Here is a 21,569-nt window from a genome sequence, read left to right on the forward strand (position 1 = left end):
CAGACAAAGTAAATGAGTTAAGGTACAAGAGGGATGATCGTATTTGCTCAAGACAGGACGAGAGTATGTCACTGCATTCTGAACAGGCTGCAAGTGACAGAGCTGAGCTGCTGGAAGCCTTTCTAGGAGGGAATTACAATAATCCTCTCCATCAAGAGGGCATGTGCTGCTGCTATGAGGTCATCACAGGATAAATAAGGGCACTGTCTGCATCAAGCACACTACTAAAAAGACATTTTTCAATCTCATTCACTGCAGAAATCTCCACAGAGGAGAGAGGAATGAACTGGAGATCAGAATTTCCTACTGCACTCAAATACCCCAAATCAGTCTGTAGTGACATGTAAAAAGAGAGAGCAGTCCCCTAAAGATAACAAATACACACTGGTAAGATTTGTGCGTTCGCTGTGGCTGAGGCAGAGGTAGCTTGCAACCCTGCCTGTGCGAAAACAGAGCTGCACTTCTAGAATCCCTGGAGTGAGAGGCACACAGCTCCTTATTGCTCAAACTGGGACGAAGTCTTTGATATTTACCATTCCTACAATACCCACCGCAAGCACGCACTTCATGACATGATCCTGGTGTCTGCCAAACTAACCTTGAACTTCAGCGCTGCTTTGAAGAACCATAAAATATTTTTATCATTAATCTGGTAGTCTGCACAACAAAACAGTTGGCTAATGCAGGCATGAGGCTTAGCATCTGGAATACAAAGTACTCTATTTCCCCAAGCTTGTGCAAACTAAGATTTCCTTGCATTTGTGCATGTTGAATTGGCCTATAAACTGAAAAATGTATTGTAAGTAATAGCACACAAAACCTCCTCATGTTCTTAAATCATGAAAATGTTAAAATGTTGGGCGTTTTTGGTTCATGAAATTGAATTAAGGTAATAAAGCATCATTACATACATTTTCTAATACATTTATATAACAGTTACACCTTGAAGCATATCACATTATTGACATTAACCGTGAATTAACGTATTCAGAATTAAGCACTTATCAGCCCCCAATGAACAATAACTAACATCCTTAAAAGAGAAAGCTTATGTGATGCATACAGTATAGGAAACTTCTAGTAGCACGCTTATTGAAAGTAACAGCTTGTACCCCTACAGCCTGACTGAGTTTGAAAAAAGTTCAGAATGGAGTGGGGGAATTAGCTGATGAACTTCTGTCAACTATAGCAGTAGCCTTCATGAATAATTCAGTATATGCCCCATCCCCTCTATGTCTCAACAGACTAACAGCTGCAGCTCTCAAATGACAAGTGTTATTTTTTCAGAAGCTCCGGAAATAGTATGCTGATTATAAAATAACATATATTGTAAAATAGTTTTCCCTCCCTGCTTTTCACTTCTGACTTACAGTAACTAGTGAAGTTTTACAGCAAAAGGAGGAATTTTCAAATGGACTTTTATGAGTTATGCAGCAGGTCTACAGAAGCAGTTGGGAAAAGAATTCAGGTCCTCTACTAAAGATTGGTCCTTTACCTTAACACAACCACACAATTCACCTAGAGTGCTGTGTCCCCAAGACCTCATTAAGAGTAGCTTCGTACATAAAAGCTGCAAAATTACACTTTCGTAAGATGGATCTTTATCTTGGCTTCATACAACCAGGAAGAAACTTTCTGGCATGAGGTTTTTGTATCGAACATTTTCTGTAATGTTCTCTACTTCATAGTGAAAATTTGGCACTTCAGGTTGTCAGGAAATTGATTGAACGTGTTTGGTGAATCTTCTATGCGGAACAGAGTTCCTCTTGCGCTAATATGTCTTCAGTAAAAGGGGAGAGAAGCTTAAGAAGATAGTAACACAAGTTTTCTCGATGACAGTGCAACCACCTGTACCATCAGTCCAGTTTAGGAGGACAAATGGCTTTCACAGAATGTTTTCTCACACGCCAACAATTCAGAATAGAAACTGTACAAATCTGCTTACATATTTTTTTATAAAGCAAGGTGGGCAAAGAAACCAAAACTAGGCAAATGCCAATCACTCAGAGAAAGACCTTCTTCCACTGTCACCAGGCCTTACTGCTTCAAGGAAGGGATCTCCTAGATAAAGTTGTTTAAACAATTTGAGTATTTTTCAGTTTTGTGAAAAGATTTTTCAGTGGCATTATGTAACAGTGGGTATTTAGGGAAGGAAAGTATTAACTTAATGTAACGCTGAAATAGCTACACACGTAGCTGTTTACTGATTTACTACTGTGTGCAGCACTTCTGACTGAAAGCACTAGTGGACAAAATCTTTTCGATGATACAGACTGAAAGATCAGCTTGCTGCTTTGCATTTTTTAAAAAAATATAAATATATAATCTTTCTGTCCATGGGCCAGCTTCTGTTTATAGCAAGTGTTCTCTATGCACAAAAGAAGAAAAATTCTTTGCCTTGCATGCCCTATATGGTTATACGCCATAAAAATTAAGCAAATATTGAAGATTTGAAGGCGGTCTTGTTGCCAAGAGATAAGCTGAAAGGTTTCTTAAATATCTGCTTTACCTTCTTGTAATGAACTGTTTCTCTTAGCTCCATCAATGCCCTGACTCTTCTTGTTCAACATAAGGGCAAGATCCTTCAGTGCTTGAGTTGCCCAGTGGGTCTGGTCTTGGCATGACTTTAATTGGGAAGCAAATTATTTAACTGACCATTAGAGTAAGAGCTTTGTTGCACTTAAATTTTTTCAGAATTGGAGTTTTATCTCCTACCGATACCTTGCCATAGAAACATACAGAAAGTGGATTTATATGATGGATTGCAATTTATATTGCTAATTCTAATACAAAATATTGAAGAGAGAGGTTTCATTTTATCCCATCAATGGGACGTTTTCTATGCAGTAGGAATCTGCACAACAGAGAGCTATAATGCACATCATATTTTCAGCTGCTTACATTTCATATTTTAACAGTTAAGTTTTCAAACAAACTAAAACAGAATTGTAAGACTTTGGAACAACAAAGCTATCTGTCTTCTTATTTTCACATTTTTTAGCTAACAGAAATAAAAAATTGGAACAGTTATTGAGATAGTGTATTTGAAAGCTTAATAATACTGCCAATTAAAAAAAAATGTTAATATGGTATTAGATAGCTTTTTCAGTTGAGCTGTTTTCAAGATAACTCAGAAGTGCCACTACCAAAGGGCTGCTTCATCCTCAGCTATCTTAACACAGTTAACATGGTTAATTTTTCCAAATACTATGAAAAGTACTTTCAAAAAGACAGTATTTTTCTTCAAAATATTAAATTCATAATTAAAGCACTGTCTGTATTTTTGCCAAAGACAAATTGTTACAGAAATGGAAAGCCAAAATAGAATTGACCAGAGAATTGATTAATGACATTTTTGATCGTTGGATATAGTGATTGGATTCAAAATGAATGATTTGCAAGGTATCTCCTGCACTGTATAAATATATGCAAGTTCTACTTATGAGATTTATGCAGGTGGAACACGACTGCACACCACAGCCAAATCTGTGTGCCATTTAAGAGACAGTGGTCAAGTCTGACTTCAACCAGACAGTCCCCTTCTCTCTTAGATTGTGCGCAAGTGTAATTTCTTCTGGAGTAATGTGTCAGTCCTCTGTCCTGGTGCAAACAGATAAAAAAGGATAAGTGTATTTTTAAAAAGAAAAAATTCTCCAGACAAACAGTGCTTTCACTAGGGGCAGTACTAGCCCAAAAAATCCAAGCTATCATTACTGGTGAAGTGCCCTACTCCATGAATAATACATTTTTCGGACCAGCTCTCATCACAAAAATAGGTTGTCTCTGCTCATGAAAGGTCCACATCTAGGCTGATACAGGGAAAAAACCTGCTTCATACCACTGCGGAGGGTGGTTCCCCCATTGGAAACAGGCTACTGGCAAGGCACTGGAAAGTATTTTCAAGTGAAAAAGCCCGTACTGTTCCACCTTGTGAACAGCGAGAAAATGTAATTTTTTAGTATTGATTTTACCTTAATTTTCTGGTGTATAATCATACATCAAACTAATCCCTTTCAGGTTATTTTCCAGTTCTTTAAGTTACTGTTAACAGTGTTAGAAAGCATAAAATGCAAACACATACAGGACTTACTGACCTGCTCTATATATTTGTTTATCTGAAGACAGACAGGTATCTTCATACTATCACTTAAGTAACTATCAATATTTATTCCCGAAACATTACTGGGAGACTGAAAATACTAGTCCCTATTCAGCAGAGATGAAAGTAAGAGGAATACAAAGCTAAGTGCCCTACTCTACGTAAACTAAAACCAGCAGCGTCTATGGAAAAGCAGCTCCCAGCCTATTGTTTTTCTGCTAATCACTGAATCAGCTTTCCTTATGGATTTTTTTTAGATGGAAGTTATCAGCTATGTACGAAATGAGAAAAAACCCAATCTTGTCTTTACATCTTCTCACTTGTGATACATAGCTAAGATCAGCACTGATGTCTGAAACAAACTCTGAAACTGATAAACTTACGGAATAGAGTTCTATAGAATAAGTATTCAACTTTGGAATTTATCATCAGATCTGTCCAATCTGGATGTGTATAAATTTCATCTTTTTTACCGTATCAGGTTCCAAGTAGGATTGTGAAGTTCCAGGCAAACAGATTTGAGATTCTTGTGCTCAGCATTTTGATCTAAAAGGAATATATTGCTATGCTAAACTGCAGTTCAGTTTATAGGTTGGGTTTTTTTGTTGTTACAAAGAAAGTGTAATTAATATGCTTAAAAGAAAGTGCATTAAAAAAAGAATCACGATAAACACAGATTGACATAATGAGAAGGTGTTACATTCCATAGTCTTTTGTTTGGTCTTTGGCTTCTTCCTGGACACTTTGTAGAGGTATCAATTCTCATGACATGTATCAGGATATAAAATCTATCCTTTTAGAAATGTATTAAATGGTCCCATTCACTTTCCGCTGCCTGACTTACTAATAGGTGTGCTCTTTCTGTTGTAATCTTAGTCTTAAAAGTGTAATAGCTAAGTGGTAACGGTATTTCTAGAGTTGAACTGAGCCTCGCAATCACGGCAGAGAGGTGGCGAAAGAAATCATTTGAGGACCCTATTTCCTCTTAGCCTTCTTTTTACATTATGTGTAATAACTGATACACAAAAAATATTTGCCTCTTAGAGATACGCATATTTATGATTCTCATCCAAAAATAATTTTAGGACTAATTAAAAAAGTCAGTATTATTTGCAGAAACCCTAGAAGGATGTAGCTTCTAACAAAAAAGAATTTTAAAAATATATTAATGGAAACTTGGGGTTACAGTCATCTTCTAATCCAACCTGTCTATAAAACCAAGAGAAAGTTATGTTTGGGATGCTTATATAGGTCATTCTCATACCTGCATACACAAACAAATATAAAAGTACATACAAAATACCACTAAAAAATACTATATTTCTAACCCATAATATAGAAGGACTGTAAGTCTAGAACATCAGGAGATAGACTTTCATTTTATATAGTAACTGTATATATGTGAATAAAGAGCACCACGTGTTTATGGACTGATTATTTTTATGAGGTCTAACTGTGAAGAGACATTTTGACAGTTTTATTTACAGTGTAAGGCATACCCAGAGGCATGCAAGCATAGTTTGAAAACCATATATATTTGTATATAAAGCACACAGATATGTAGATATATGTACATATGTATAAATATATGTACATGATCACAGGAAGTGATTTTACAGAAAAACCACAAGCCTAGCTAACATGGCAGTCTACCACTGTAGTGTATTTCTAAATAGCCTTTTTAACCTGTATACCTATCAATAACATAAAATCTCCAATTATGTGAGGTATAAAAATAAGAATTCAGAGTTTTAAGTACATAAAGGCACACCCCAAAATGAGATAGTGTTTAAAAATACATCTTAAAAATACTGATCAAATTTCTTTAAATTAATTTATGTTAATGTATATATGCAACCATTTCAAATGCAGCCAAGTCACTAAGCTCATTAAATTATTTTTTGATTTTGGGAATTAATGGAGATTTCCACTGTTGAAGACCTTTTTTTTGGTATAGATAAAAAAGAACCCAGAGACAGCAACCCCTCTGAACAAAGTATAATTCAAAGATAGAAGTTAGATCATTAAGGATGAAAATAATAGGATTACAGGCAACATCAGCTTGTAAAACAAATTCTATTCTTTAATAAACATCTAGTGTGCCCATACATATTTAATGTTAACAGTTTTTTAACAGCTTAGGCTGTAACCTTAGTAGCCCAGTATGGAATTCGCTATTGTCATCCCTGCCCTCATCCGGATAGAGGTAGAAAGCAGCAAAGCGGTAACTCAAAGTTATATTTACCAAATTTGAGCTGTTGATTAATGTTCTTCTGGCAAAGACATAATGGGAACACCCCGTCACCTCACAAACAGTATTATGCTGGTTAGACACCTTTCATAAAGTTTAATTAACACACCAACTCTTCCTACTGAACACTGAGAAGAACTGCAAGACATTCTTAATAGCATTTCTTTTCCTTCTACCTTCTTTGTTTAACCTGTTTGTTCATACTGTTAACACCTTGGGGTAGAGGCTGTCCCTTAATGTGTATTTGCACAGCATCATGCCCTATAGGCTCTAATCTCTGTTAGGACCTGTAGCTGTTACCACAACACACCAGTAAGTGGTAACGTTAACTGTGTTTAAAGGTTTTTTTCTGTAGGCAACGAGGTCCAAAATAGTCAAGTTTCATTTTGCTATTTGTATCTACTCAGCCTCTTACTGAACAAGTACTTTGCATTAGAAGGAATGCATACCCCTTTATACAATATCCTTTTGTATGCTTCATATGCATATACTATGCTTAAGACTCCACATTTGTGGATGATCAGCAATATTTATAAATTGGAATATAAAATTTAAAAGAAATACCAGAATATTTTCTAAATAAGAGTTGGGAGTATTACATTTATTCCAGAATGGCCAGGATAATGGCCACCACTTGAAAGTGAGGTCTGTCAATATGTTGTGATGATTTCCTATATACATTATTGGCGAATCTATATTTTACAAACTAGGAATTAAAAAGAAAGCTAAGATGTTAAACAAATACCCTGTTTAACCTGGTGCAGAGTAGCCTGGATAAAACCCTATGACTGAACAATTTATAAAAAAAATAAGAACAACTAATTTATTCTCAGTTACTTTTTAGAAAAGAGAATCCTGTATAAGTGACTACAGCAGCATGTTCTGTCACATTCTTTCCATAAACTGAGCCCTGTCAGTGACAGCAAAACAGATTGTGTGCATCTGCTGGGAATGAGCCAGATGACAGTGGAAGAAACACACATGGATACCTTGGCACAACAACTAAAGAAGTAGAAGAAAAATGGACAGAAAGAAGCAGAAAGTTCTAAACTTTAATTAAAATGGCTCTCTAACAAAAGTGAAGTTATCTAAGAGTCTGTTGCAGACTGTATGCTTTGCTGTAGACTGTAACTTTCCAAAAGCAACTACATATTTATACTTAACATTGTTTTGTTTACTCCCTATGGTACTCATATGGCCACCACTCCCACAGTGTCTGGGTCCCACAGAATTTGCCTCAGGGAAATACCATCCTCATTCTGCAGACGGGGAATTGATGCACCAACAAAGTGAAATCCTCACAGCCATCTAAAACAGGTTCTGGAAGAAAGAGTTAAATCCACACTGCCCAAATCCAGGCTGCCATCCTAAACGCTAGAATATCCCTCCTGTGCTTAGCTCTGGTTTAAAACAAAAATACTATTCTACCTAAAACTGACATTAAACAAATAACCTGCTAGTACACTAGCATTGGAGGACTGGTGAGCCTGACAAGTTAAATTAGCACAAATGGTGACTGAGTCAGCTTTGCTATTGCTGCTTGTTTCCTCTCAAGTTTTACTGTTGAATATATGAATTGAGAGCCCAAGATGGCTCTAAAAAGGATCAGTGAGTTACAGTCTTCAGTACAGAACTGCTACCATAAATAGTGGTAGCTGTGTATTCTCATATAAAAGGAGAACCTGATCTTCACGAATAGTTGAAAAGCACTCCCAGATATTGACTCATCATGGCAGCAGAACTGCATGCTTATGCTCAGGAATGAATTCAGGAATTCTGCGGAGTCTCTAAAATAAATCTTTTATTTAAGGTGTAAAGTAACTCACATCATTTCCCTTTCAGTTAATCACTTGAAGATAGACCAAATAGACATGGAAGCGCATTTCTTTTTTTTTTTTTTTTTTAAAGACAACAGTATTCCAATTACAAGGACATACAAACTCTTCTGAATTTTGCACTGCTGTTTTACAGGCTGTTTTGCCTTATATGTCAGGAATAAGATGTGACTGCCAGCTGAGTAAAGATTAGTATAGCACCTAATGGTCCGAGCAGCTCAAGTCATCTATTTAGAGCATCTGGAAGCCTCATGAGGCCAGCTGTCTCAGCCTGTTATGTATTCCATATGTACTGACTATCTAATATTCTGATGGTACCTCAGAATCACATTAGTAAAATGGAATGATTTGGTATTTATAAAACTCAAATATATCATAACATAGTACAATTAACATCCAGCAGACAGAAGCTGACGTATACTCGCCTAGTCTGAGAAAAGCTCTAGAACAGCGTATCATGCACCTTCATGTTCCATCTCATTTCAGGATGTGTGAATGGCAGCCGCACATTTACAGACTTTAACCCCCAGGTGGGACTTTGAAAACTGCTTAAGTCTGCTTATAATGTTCTTGATCAAAGAAGTGGTAGATCTCTACATATTCTTCCCAGTGTGGTCCGGAAGAGAAGATAAGGAGATCTTCTTTGGAAATGTTCTATTCAAATGGTACCTTTGTTTCTAATGAGTCTGGAAAAAGAGTCAGAGTGGAACTGAGAAAAAGAGGTGGATGTTAATTAACAACATGAATGATAACTCTGTATATAAAGCAGTTTTTAGTAGGTCATCAAGTCAGTGGAGTTATGCTGGAATACACGAGCAAAGGACAGTTTCATATATTCAGTTACATCTGAAATACCATTAAACAAACATATTAATACCTGTGGATGTAAGTTCTCTTTGTATTTGTGAAATTGAAATTTCCCAATTATAGTCGAAAGAAAAGAAAAAAGCAGCACATTTTTACAACTTAAAAGCTGTTGCAAGCTCTTGGATAAATACTAGTCAAGCCTGAATATCAGCACAACTTTTTAACCAGAGTTGTTGTTATTCTTCATTAATTCAAGCATAATAATGTGGTCAGGAAGTCAGGTTTGGATTCACACCCACATATTCAACAGGCACATTAACTGTACAAGAAACTGGCTGAAGAGGCATGCGTGCTAGGCCACAAGGTCTTTCCTAAAGGACCACCCAAGCTCTGCTGAAGATGACTGAGAACATGCACATAATGTCTATTTTTGAACTATTTGTTCTCATAAAGGTTTATTGAACACTCTTCGGTAGCCTGAGCAATTTATCGCACCCCAAAGCTGTACTTCCTGTCTCAGCCAACCTATAATCAATCCATTAGTCATTTACAGGGTGCTCGTTGTCCTCGTATTCAAACACCTCCTCATGTCTCTAACTCCTATCCTAGATTTCAGAGCTTTGCTAGGCATGGCATGTCTCAGTTCAAGAAACAAACTCAAATGAAAGAATGAGGCCACTAAAAATTATGAAAGATTGACACAGAGGTATTTATAAAAGATTTAGTTTCACTTATTTAGATGAATACACTTGTAAATGTAAAGATAAAACAAAAGGCACTTTCTTCTTATACATTGTATTTTATCAAGTAAAATCAAACTCTTCAGACAATGCAATAGGAAAGATGGCATGGAACTGGTTGTTTAAACTCGTTTTAAGCTGTATTACAGACTAGAAACACAGAAAGGCTTGTATTTTTTGAGTAAGAGATAAAAGAGCACAAGAGAGCAACTCAATAGCTAAGGAACTATGGCATTCCAGTGAAACATGACTCAATTACAGCCCTTCATTTGATGGCTATTTAATTATCTATACAAAAATGGGATGGCCTCACATTTGGAAACTGAGAGTAGCTTTCTCCCAGAATATTCTATAGCCAACTGATTAAGGACCTTTCCAGAAAGAGATTATTGTCTTTTCTGTGAACTGCTCTAAATTAAGGGTAGGAAGTATTTCAAATTAGGTTTCTCAAATCCTGAATTTCTGCTATAAACGTTAAACCAGTGCTTATAAAAAATTTATAGACTTAATCTCGGGATGTGGATTGCAGTAGACAACAGGACACAGCAAAGCAAAACCTAAATTCCCCTTGTTCGCGTTGCCCTAAGTCCTTTCTGATTATGTGGCTACATCCTGGCATGCTAAATAGATTTTAGCTTTTACAGCATCTCAGTACAGTTGCCAATTTTCATCTGTGTTTTGCCCTTGGAGAACTGAGACACTGCATAACAGACTTGCACAAAGAAAGTTTGCCTCTGCATTTAGAATTACGTTTAGGGGTTCTGAGTCCCTTTCTTATATTGTATGCATCGGACTGTTGTGCAGCCTCTTCACTTCATTTGCAGACATTTTTACCTTGCATCTGTTGCCTCCAATAAAGTTCGTGTATCTTTTTGGGAGTGATGATTTGTGAATTGTGTGTTAAAGATATACGATATATTTTAAAAAATCCCCCTTTATTTTTAAGTTTTGGAATTCATATTGAAGGATTCCGCTCCCTGGTCTTCTTGTAAATCGGCACCGATGTGTGGTGCTGGAGATTATTATATTCAAGAAACTCGTTTAAAATTTGGAGCACACTTTGGAAATGAATATGCTGTATGTTAACTTTTTCACTAGAAAACCTGTATTTAAATCTTAGAGATCTAGTTTAGATCATGATATACTCAAAATGTGCTCTGTGAACAGACACAATAGTGGGTATTTATTTAACTGTTCTGCATTTAAGATTAGCATTTAGACCAACATATGAAAATGGAATGCTGATTTCTTTTTTTTGCAAGTATCAGCAGGGGAACATGACAATAATGTATGTCTGTAGATTCTTTCTGATTTTAAAGAGGCCTTGTATTTTGAACTTGTGTCTATCAAACATGGAAACTCTGTTTTTAGGATGATGTTTAAATCACAGAGCAATCTTCTGATCCATTAGTGGAACAGCTTCCTCTTTCCGAGCACATCTGGAAAACAGTAGAGCGAAAGGAGAGAACAAATACTTTCTTCCTGGCCATCCTCAAAATTACTTTTTATCAGAAATCTGTAGAAGTGCTATTCCACGTCCTGTTCGGGGTAGTCAAAGTAGTGATGGTCTCACTACAGGTTTGCCTTTAATCTTATACAGAAAAATGTGGTAGAACATAGTGCTACTGCTTTACAGACGACATTTAGCGACTTGTAACAGAAGGCAGCACCAGAAAATCACCACTTGTCCAGATACATGACAAGTACTGCTCTTCAAAACAGACCAGAATATCTTTCTTTTGTGTCATGCCTCTTTGCTGCATCAGATACTGCTTCATATTGTTATTAAGTGAAAAATGAAAGAAAAAAGAAAAGTTAAATAAAGAACACACTCTGCCTCCATTGAGAAATCCTGGTGCTCTCACTTAGGTGTTTTTCTACAGGATTAGAAGCAAGGAAAAAAAATCCTAATAGCATTAAAATACCACGCAAAAATACCACTTCTTCTATTGCCTTCTTTGTACCTGTCACCACCGTATCTTATCCCTGATACATTTTTTTAAAAACATGAAATTCCAGAAAAGATAGCACTCATTAAGGATGCCTTCAATTTGACTATTCTGCTGATCCCCACAGAATGTAATACTGAGCTTGTGATAATATCTTCTGGAAGCATAACTGAACTAAATGTAATGTTCTGGATGGGGATGTAAGTACTGGAACTTGTAGTGAAGATAGAGTCTCATTTTGCTTTGTCAATATCAAGCTGTGGAAAAACCACAAAAATATTAGTCCAATTTTCAACTTGTATGACAAGAGTATTGTAGGAAATGTAGAAGAATAGTCTTCTGTTTCTGTGCTATGCATAACCGTTTTTATCGCAGCATCAACAATAAAAAGGAAATGCCAGGTCCTATTGTCAACCCCGTGAAGACATGCAGATTTCTACCTACCAAGGATAGAGGTAAGCATTCTCCATTTCTGTACACGTAATTACAGGCAGTTCTGCTTTCATTAGGTACCTTGCCAATCATTCCATCATGTTTCTTTTTAAGAAAAATCTGGAATATTATTTTCCAATTAATACACATTTTAAAATGTAATTTTAAATTATTTCCAATTGCTAACAACACATCACATAAATAAGAGTATTAGTAATCCAGCAAGCCTGGGTTATATTTTTTTCAGTGTGTGCTCCCAAGAACATTAATTAAATTCTGCCTCACCCTGTTTAGTTTTAAATGAGCCTACCAGTCCATAGGCTCTTACTAACATTTATGGTCATATTTCTGATCTCTAAAATTTATGTATGTGTGTTTTGGATAAAATTGTACATTTCGTATGCCACTGCAAGGATGCATTCCCTGGCTCAGTATTCTGACATAAAAAATGTGTCATGTAATAGTTTGGTAAGTGTGCAGTTTCACACTTATTTCATATATTGCAGTGGGGTAGTAAGCTGGATTTTTCCTCATTCTGCTGCTATATCAATTCCTTGCCTGCATCTTACACACAAAACAAGATAAAGGAAAAACTGACCACTTCTCCAGGGTTCTGTGGGCAAAACAGGTTCTCCTCAAATACTGCTCCAAAGATAAGTTCCTTGTAGGTACAGAACACATTTAAACAACGATTTTTATTATTTTGTTAAGACCGTTGCCCTGCGTCTGCAACAATTCAGGATTATTCCTAGCAAGCCAAATTCTGTACACTTCAGTGGGAAATTTCTTGAAAAAACTCTGCACAGTTAAGGTTTTAAGTTCGACTACTACATACTGTCCACTCTCCTCCATTTGCACACCATTTTACCAAATAGCCTGATCCACGTTCTTCCTAACTGTCCTAAAAGCCTTCCTCCTTTTTTGCTGTTTCCCCAACCTCTCATATTCCAGATAGGCAGAAGCAACATGCAGGCCACAGATGGACAGAGATAAAGCAAGCCTGAGGATAAGCGTAGAGAACATACTGTCTCCTGCTGGTGTCACAGAATATCCTCGAACTGTACTAACTTTCTCAATAAACTGCCCAGGCGTTCCCAAGGGTTACGGCAACCAGAGGGGAGCTCCTGGCAGCACGTGTCTCAAGCCAAAATGCCAGGCTGAAGGGGATGCATGGGCCAGCGCTACGGATGGTCACAGAACCTCAGTGTCCTGTCGTTTCTCTACAACACCCCCCCCATCTTTAGGGACAGCTTTTCCACCCAACTGCAATGAAATGCAATCTCCACTGAGAAGTCCATACGGAATTTTTAAATTCAAAGTGCCATAGTCTAGCATCTTATGCTGGTGGCTACGTTCTGGAACTTTTTAATTTCTGTAACGATCCAACATCAACTGAATTATTTGGATTGAAATAATGAACCATTATTTTGAATATAATGTCATATCACAATACATTTGTCAGTAGGAGGAAGAATTTATTAGAAATCAAATAAATAACACATGCTACTGCGTTACTTGTTATTTATGTTACTGAAAGTAATGTTTCACGTGGACAGTGTTCTGCATTATGTTTACTTTTGCAGATGTGTTTTATAAACAATTTCACAATCCTTCCTCCTTGTCCTTTGTACATACTTTGCTAACGGCTACTGATTGACTACTGAAAAGTAAATAGTGAAATTTAACTGAGCATGGGTTCCACAAATCGCACGCGTCCTATATCTATGAAAGCAAACATAAATAATGTTATTTCTAATTCAGTTTACTTAACTGTACATTTTGTGATTACAGGACGAGAGATTAAAGACGGTGATGTCCAAGGCGAATTTCTGCACTGGCATTTGGTTAATAATAATTTTCACAATAAACGTCACTTAATCAATTAGACAGTTGAAGAAGTAAGAATCAGAGAAGACCTGTTAGGTTGGATTCTAAGTTTCGTATCAGCAGTGCTTTATAACCTGGGAAACGGAGGCAGAAGAGCTTTATGCCATCTGTTCAATTCTGTCCCTAATCTGCAGGCTGCCTTATGGTTAACTTAGACAGAGGCAGTCGATACTGACGTTCCGGGACCTGCTCTATTGGCCAGGATCTCTGCAGCTCTCTCTGCCCGAGGTCTTGCAGCCCTCCAATGTCAGGGGAGGTGGCAGAAGGCAGAGATAAGTACATCTATCCTGCTGAAGCAGGTGACTGCTAAGTCACCTGTTCACGGAATTACAAAAGGAGCCCAGGCTAGACACCTCACTGGTGTGATTACTGCACCCATCTTGCACAAGAGTTTATTCCATACAATTTTAAAATAAACAATTCTCAAATAATTTATCCAGACCTGTTTAGAAATAAGTCAGATAACATACTTCTAGAATTTCCTAGCACGTATTCCTGAAATCTAAATGTAGCTGATAAAGACGGGGAAAAAAAAAGAAAAAAAAAAAAACCCAAAAAAGGGAAAAAACGCTTAGTGGAGTTCTGTTTAGCTGTATTTCAGACCAACGGTCCTGCACCTGAACTGCCTTAATGATTCTTTTTCACTATGCTTCCCTCTACTTCTTTTGCAAATTTACTTTCTCTTTGCAAGGGAAGAAGCAATGTAACTACATGAGAAAATTCTACCACTTTTGCATGTTAGCCTTCCTGGCTGAATAACAGGTGCCATTTGCATACTTTGAAATACTTTCAAGATGCAAGGAAGTTTAAAGGCTAGGATACCAGCTGATGTTTAGTAGCTTAAATGAATGGCAGATCTCGGAAAGGTCTCTCTGCAGTCTAAAACTAATGGGAGAAAGATGTGGTACTAACAGGGTTGATAGCAGAACACAATCCTAACAACTGCATTTTTTATATATTCTAAAACCAAACACTAATTCCCATGACTGAGATCTGCATGTATAGATTTAATTCCCTGTATTCATTGTGAAACAATTATTTTATCTGTAAACAGGCACCTAAATTTACCACATGTGCATTGAGAAGAAGACACAAATTTTTATTACCCATATTAACTGGGTAAACTTATGATTTTTTCATTGCAAAATGATTTTATTTCTCTTTAAAACTTCCTTAGTAGAACAAGTATCTAGGAATTCCACTGCTTTTCTGGGAGGTCTTAGAATAACAGGCTATATTTCCAATGTCATCATTAAATTGATCTCATACTTTACATAAAACTGTGTGACATTAAAATGTGCAAAAGTGCACTCAGCCTTGGCTGGTTCTTTATCATTATAAGACTGTACCTGACAGTTCAAATATACAGCTGGGGCCCATAAGTTGTACTTTGTCGCACCGATGCTACGTAACTTTTTGAAAATTACACCCTCCTGTCAAAATAAATAAAATATTCTACTGTTGTATGATATAAATCTAACATAACTGAATGTTTTTTCAGGTATTCAGGAGTTATATGGCCAGACTGAACTTGTAAGAAAAGGACATTGTATTTCAGTCTTTACCACTCCAAGCTCTGTTTCAATATTTTACGCAAATAAATTCCTTTTCTAAAGTACTGATCATCCATATCTACAATCAAAAGCGTAAGGTGCATGTTTTGCACATTTGAAGACTGTCCTAATACAGTTTTCTTGCTTATACAGCAATAAAATAACCAGGAACAATTACAAAATGTAACAACTTCACCATTCTTTAAAGACTGTAATGAGCGAGCATGTCTCAGACTAGTCTTTTCCATCTTATTTGGCCGTGAGGTACTTTAGGATATTTCAAACATTTCTATAACTGCATTTATTGCCTATTTCCAAGGGCTTACTTTTCGGAACATTATCCTACCAAAATTTTTAAAATTCTCATTTGAACCTCATAATACATTGCTGAGAAGTTAGTGTAATGCACATAGGAAACAAAAGGAGAAGAAGAAAATGTACTTTACACATAACATAAACTTTTCAAAATACAGCTAGGCAAAGCTAGAATGAAAGAAAATCAAAATGTGCTTTCAGCGTCCATTAAGATGAAACATCTGAATTTACAGGAGTTTCCTGTCTGATTATAATAACACACACAAAATTAAATACATAAATATTAATTTTATGTATCACTTACGAGGAAGACAATGAAAAAAACAATGTTTACATTTATGGTTGACTCATTAGTGTTTTATTATGTGAAACACTAGGAGGCATCAGTTGGGTAAAAAAAAGAGTTCTTCTTTTGAAAAATGGTAAGAAATTAGCATAGAAGTTATCAGCTTGGAAGTTTCATACTTCCAAATGTTAAAGGCTGTACGTTATAACTAAATTATGCAAATAGCTGAAACTCTATTCTCACTGCTAAATGACATATTTAATAACATAGGGATAACATTTAATTTCCTAACTATTTTCAAACCAGATTACTATGTTCACGTACGCAACGCAAAGTATAGTTTTACATCATACTACATTTTTAAAAATAACAGAATAGAGGTAAGATGACGTACTTGTTCCTCAGTATTATACTTTTTGATAAACCTGCAAAGCCCTGACATGTTTTCTGCACTCTCCTCTGCACATGAGCTCTTAACAGGGTAAGCGCAGTGAATTTAGTGTAGTCCCAGGCACTTTTAAGAACTTTTAATTGCTATTACAGGGTATCATCTAAGCAAAAATGTTTTTAAAAAACCGCACGACAATAATGTACTACATTCTAAATATATTTCCCCAAAGTGGTGAATTAAACAGCGTTTTTAAAAATTTGTATAACAATGCTACAAGTGGCTCTACCTTTTACTATAAAGTCATACGAAACCAGTAATGTCAAAATTGAGTTTTCCTTCCTTCAATTTGCATTTAACCATGACTAAGCAACACAGTTATAGTTGTCTTATAAAACAATCAATTGAAATTGAAGTGTGCCTTGCCATGCTGTGGCAATCAGCTTTTATCTCTGCCCAATCAAAATGACATGTGAACTGCCTAATCCTTCTTTTGTAAGGCACATAAGACTTTGTTGTCACTGTTGGTTTTGTGAATCGCCTCTATAAGCGGGTCTGATTTCCTAAAGATGACAGATCCTAGTGAACAGACAAGCTCTACTGCACTGCTGTCAATGAGACAGTGAGATTAAAGTGGAGGACTGAAGACACCAGCTTTTAATCACCCGTCCACATGCAATGTTGACCATCAGTTCTGAGAAAATTACCTTAAAGCTGGTCAGAAGGCCCAAATAATTCCTTTTAAAAATAGAAAATGAAAAAATTAAATTTTTCAATTTTTCACTTGCACCATCAGTTGTGTTTGCTGACCAGAGTTCTTCTAAGACCATTTTGTTTCTGAAATAAGATGCAAAACTGTATTGTCATCCTTTTCAAATGCCAGAATACTAACCCTACTCTTAAGCTTGACGTTTTCTAGCTGTTCAGAATGACATATATAATGTTTTTGTATGTTATACCTGAGTCGCTACAGAGTCTAAATGAGGACATAGCAAAATCTCCCTGCTGATATCATATAGCAAATTTTAAAAATCTTAAAATACATCACAAAGATAACTGCTTTGGTTATTCTTCGAACTGCTGAAGCAGAGACTATGAACTCCTTGAAATTATATAGCACCTTACTTATGTCCATCTTCATAATCAGTGTTTTCAAAAGAATACCACTACGCCTTACTTGATTTTTGGATAAATTACCATGTAATTTAGAATAATGATGTCCAACAGGTAAAAATGGAGTCTACGTTTCAAAAACCAAATGCTTATTCTTTCAGGCACCTAATAGCTGTTAATGACTTCTTGCTCAATGAGATGTAGAAATATCCTTAGCTGTCTCTGAAGATGAACTGAACTATTCTGGTGAACAATAAATTAGCCTGTTACAGAGAAAAGTAAAATTAAAAGAAATGAAGTTGGCAAAAGTATTCTATTAACAACTCCTGCTCAGTTCCTAAGTTTCTATGTAGTTATATTTATCTACTAAATAGTGAGCTATCAAAAACTTTCAGAGATAAACTTTTGGGAAAAGCTTCAGAAAGCTTCATTTCTCTTTGTCTATAATGTTTTAGAAGTTTTAAAAAACAGAACCATTTAAGGGAGGCATCTCTCTGTTTTTGAATATACATGTTGCAGGTACACGAACTAAGAGCGTTTATAAAAAAATAAGAAAATTTTTCTGATCCTATATTGAAACAAAATTCACAGTAAGAAAGTATTTGTATGAATTTTCTTCTGATGCTCCAAAATGAGCAGCTCAGGAACATAACTCTAAAAGACTTCATTTCACACACGATTCATCATTCAGTACCAATTTCTATAAGGCTTTTAAGCCTAAGTTTCCTTTTTTCTTGGTCAAGTAATCTGAAGAGGGTACAGACATACCTGATTCCTGCATTCATTTGCAGGACATCGAAAGTGACATTCTTTCTTTCTATCTCTGTCCTAAAAGAGCTACGGGACAGGCAAGAGGTTGAGGTCTGCTAGGGGCCTGATCCTGTAAATCATTATTCCTGTGGCTTGTTCATTTTCACACATGTAGTCTCAGCGTTGTCAGTGGGACTAGTTGTGTAAGTACTGCTTGCACGGAAGAAGGTTTTCATGTTCAGGTCCCAGAACTATCTTCTCGTACTAGCCACGTAGGGCATATTAGTAAAAACATATATATAACCAGCAAGTTCTTAAAATACAAGGATGTGTACTACAAGGAACACAGGCACCCTGAATTAAGGGCTATTCTCTTTAAGTTCTTCTTCAAAGAATTTTTCCATTGCTACCAAAGGGACTTAAGTGTGAGCAGAGACTTCAGTATTAGACTCAGTATGAATTATGTATTCATTAATATAGAAAGAATAATATAACAGGTATTTTAATAAAACTGATAAAGTGAGAAAGTCTTGCGGGTTTTTTTTTACTTCATGTTAGGTACATAAAATCACATAACAAAAATAGTTCACAAAATAACAAATCCCCAAAGTGGCCATTTGCCTGAGCGTTTGAACTGGAAATCAGCATGTATGCAATACAGAGGTTAGAACTGGTTCACAGGTGGTTATATTTCCATGCCCTGCCAAGCCTCCAGGGATTAGAGTTATTATACTCCATATAAACATCTTTACTCTTCAACCACAATACCCGGGAAAGTGCCAGTAAAAGAAATCTAGCCACATTTGCATCTAATATAATTGGTTCATCATCCATCTTGTAGTTCTTTTAAAGTAAAGATACGAAATTAGGACATTTGCCATTAAGCTGATCGTCAGGTAAGTGCTAGGAAAATGCATGTTGTGTCAAGACAATTCTTTTCTGTTCACGAGTAGAATACTGGCAAAGCGCCTTTCTCTGCTTAATTCTCTTAAATCTTTAGTCTCGAGTTGTCTGTTACAGTACTTAATTTCAGGATACAGGTATTTGCAAATAATATTTATTATATACAATAAAGAAAATAGAACTCTTCTATAAAAGCCAATGCTTAGGTTCCCACAAAGATTCTTTAAGTTTTGTTTTGCATTGTGCTGCCTTTTTTTTTTTTTTTTGAGAAAAGGAATTATTAGCTTGTCTTTATACTTGTTTTGTTTTTCAGGCTGACAGAAGGTCACACCAAGTTTTATGGGAAACGCTAAGTATTACAGTTACATAATGCACCAAGAGTCTTATAAGTCTCTCATTTACATTAAACTTTATCTTAGCCTGTAAGTAACTGTACTGCAACTAAACCAGCCAGTTTTGCAAGGCTGATTAGCTCTGCTCCCTTGTGTTAAAAAATGTGAAGATTACTCCAAGCACTATGCAAAGACCAAAGCATACTACTCCAAAAGAGGTTTGCAGCCCATGACTTAAATTCCCACATGAATGGAAGGGGTCTTTCCATCTGAAGGGTAAGTATTCAAATGAAAGATGCACAAAGTTAAACACTTGCAAGCATGCATTACCTAAACTCCAGAACTGAAGAGCCTATGACACAATGAAGTTTAAGAGCATTTCACTCAAGCTGGATTGTTTCCTTAGTCCGATAAATCAGGGTGCAAGCAGTACAAGGTCACAGCACTTGGTGCACTATTCAGATCAAATAAGCTTCGAACACTTCACAACATCAAGCACACAAATGATGTAAACTAACTTCATCAAAGTTTAAACACTGAAGACACTGACAGAGACGAGTCAGCAATAATTTACTAGACAGTGATTTAACTATGTTACTTGTCTAAAAAGTTACTTTTAGGCAATTGACAGTGCAATCACACACTTAAAAAGTCTGCAAGCAATCTCAATCCCAGTCCACATACAATGACCGATACATTCTTCAAGCGCAATAGGAAACGTACGTCGGGCTTTCGTACCATGCCCGCCGTATTTTATTCCGATGCTGAATTTCACATGTACTTACATTACAAACATTTAGTTGTTTGGATGATCAGACTAGTCCTTGAGATATTTTCCTTTCATAGGAAAAAGAAAAAATCCCTTTACTTCTTCCAGCCTTTAAATATTCACCACCTGGTTCAACATGCAGCCTCCTTGAATCACACACACAACCTTCAAAGTCAATCCAATAAGCAGCCAGAAGATGTCTGGGGTGTGTGTGTGTGTGTGCGTGTGTGTGTGTGTGTGTGCAGCGTGGAGGAGGAGAAAGTGGCTGAGCCGCTGGTCGGATTAAAAGTAACCGGACTCGTCCTGAAAGCGTCCAGGAAGGAAGTGACAGCAGGCGAATGGGAAAAGGCGAGCGGCTCACAGCCTTTGTAACATCGCGGAGGGAAGGGGGAGGCGAGGCAGGGGTTCGAGCCGCACGCCTGCTGAGGTGTCCTTTGCTGCTCCGCTCCCTCGTCCTCCCTTTTCTTCTCCTTCTCCGTGCCTCTATTTCTCCCTCTCTCTCGCTCCCACAATCCCAAACGAGTGACTCTCTCCTCCCGAGCTGGAGAAATAATCAGTTTCACTCTTGCAAAAAGGGGGCGGGATCAGATCCCGAAAGCGTTTTAATAAAACAAACATAGAGCAGCGGCAGCGGCAGCAGCTCCCTTCCTTGCCCCTCTAGTCTAAACTAGATTGATAAATTACTCCACTACACTACTTTAATTATGTATATGGTATGCAGAATAAATCACTGAACATCAGCACCTCAATCAAGCACTTTTTAAATGATAATTGCACCTTGGGTGAATCAATCTTTCCATTCCTGACATTTTGCTAATTTTAGTTTTACGGTGGGGGTAATGGCACATGCCACACGCAAACCTAATGACAATCCTTTATTATGCCGAGCGAAGACAACACGGCGAGCCGGTGCATATCCCCCCCCCCGCCCCGCCGAGGTACAGCAGCGCGAGGACGGCGCGATCGCTGCAAGGGCTGGGAGGAACGCACAGCCCGGCTCAGCCCCGCATCTGCGGCCGCCGAGCCCGGGCAGGGCCGCCCGCCTCCCCGCAGCGGCGGCAGGGACCGAGCCGGCGTGCGGGGAGCTGCGGGGCGGGGGGGCTCTGCGATGCCCCTACGCGTCGCCACCCCGACGCGCCCGCGCCCACCCGCGCCCGCGG

The 21,569-nt window shown here is 37.2% G+C and overlaps 1 protein-coding gene across 5 annotated transcripts in view; it reads right to left on the reverse strand.

Annotated features, from left to right (window-relative positions):
* Positions 1–20,718, reverse strand: part of MEF2C (myocyte enhancer factor 2C) — a 120,976-nt gene extending 100,258 nt beyond the window's left edge. For all 5 annotated transcript variants that reach the window (XM_059834168.1, XM_059834166.1, XM_059834167.1 and 2 more), the window contains exon 1: positions 20,426–20,718. The gene's annotated coding sequence lies outside the window, so the exon portion shown is untranslated. The remainder of the gene's footprint in view (positions 1–20,425) is intronic.
* Between the last annotated feature and the right edge of the window lie 851 nt (positions 20,719–21,569).

The sequence above is a fragment of the Gavia stellata genome, chromosome Z, assembly GCF_030936135.1.
Source record: "Gavia stellata isolate bGavSte3 chromosome Z, bGavSte3.hap2, whole genome shotgun sequence".
Lineage (NCBI taxonomy): Eukaryota > Metazoa > Chordata > Aves > Gaviiformes > Gaviidae > Gavia > Gavia stellata.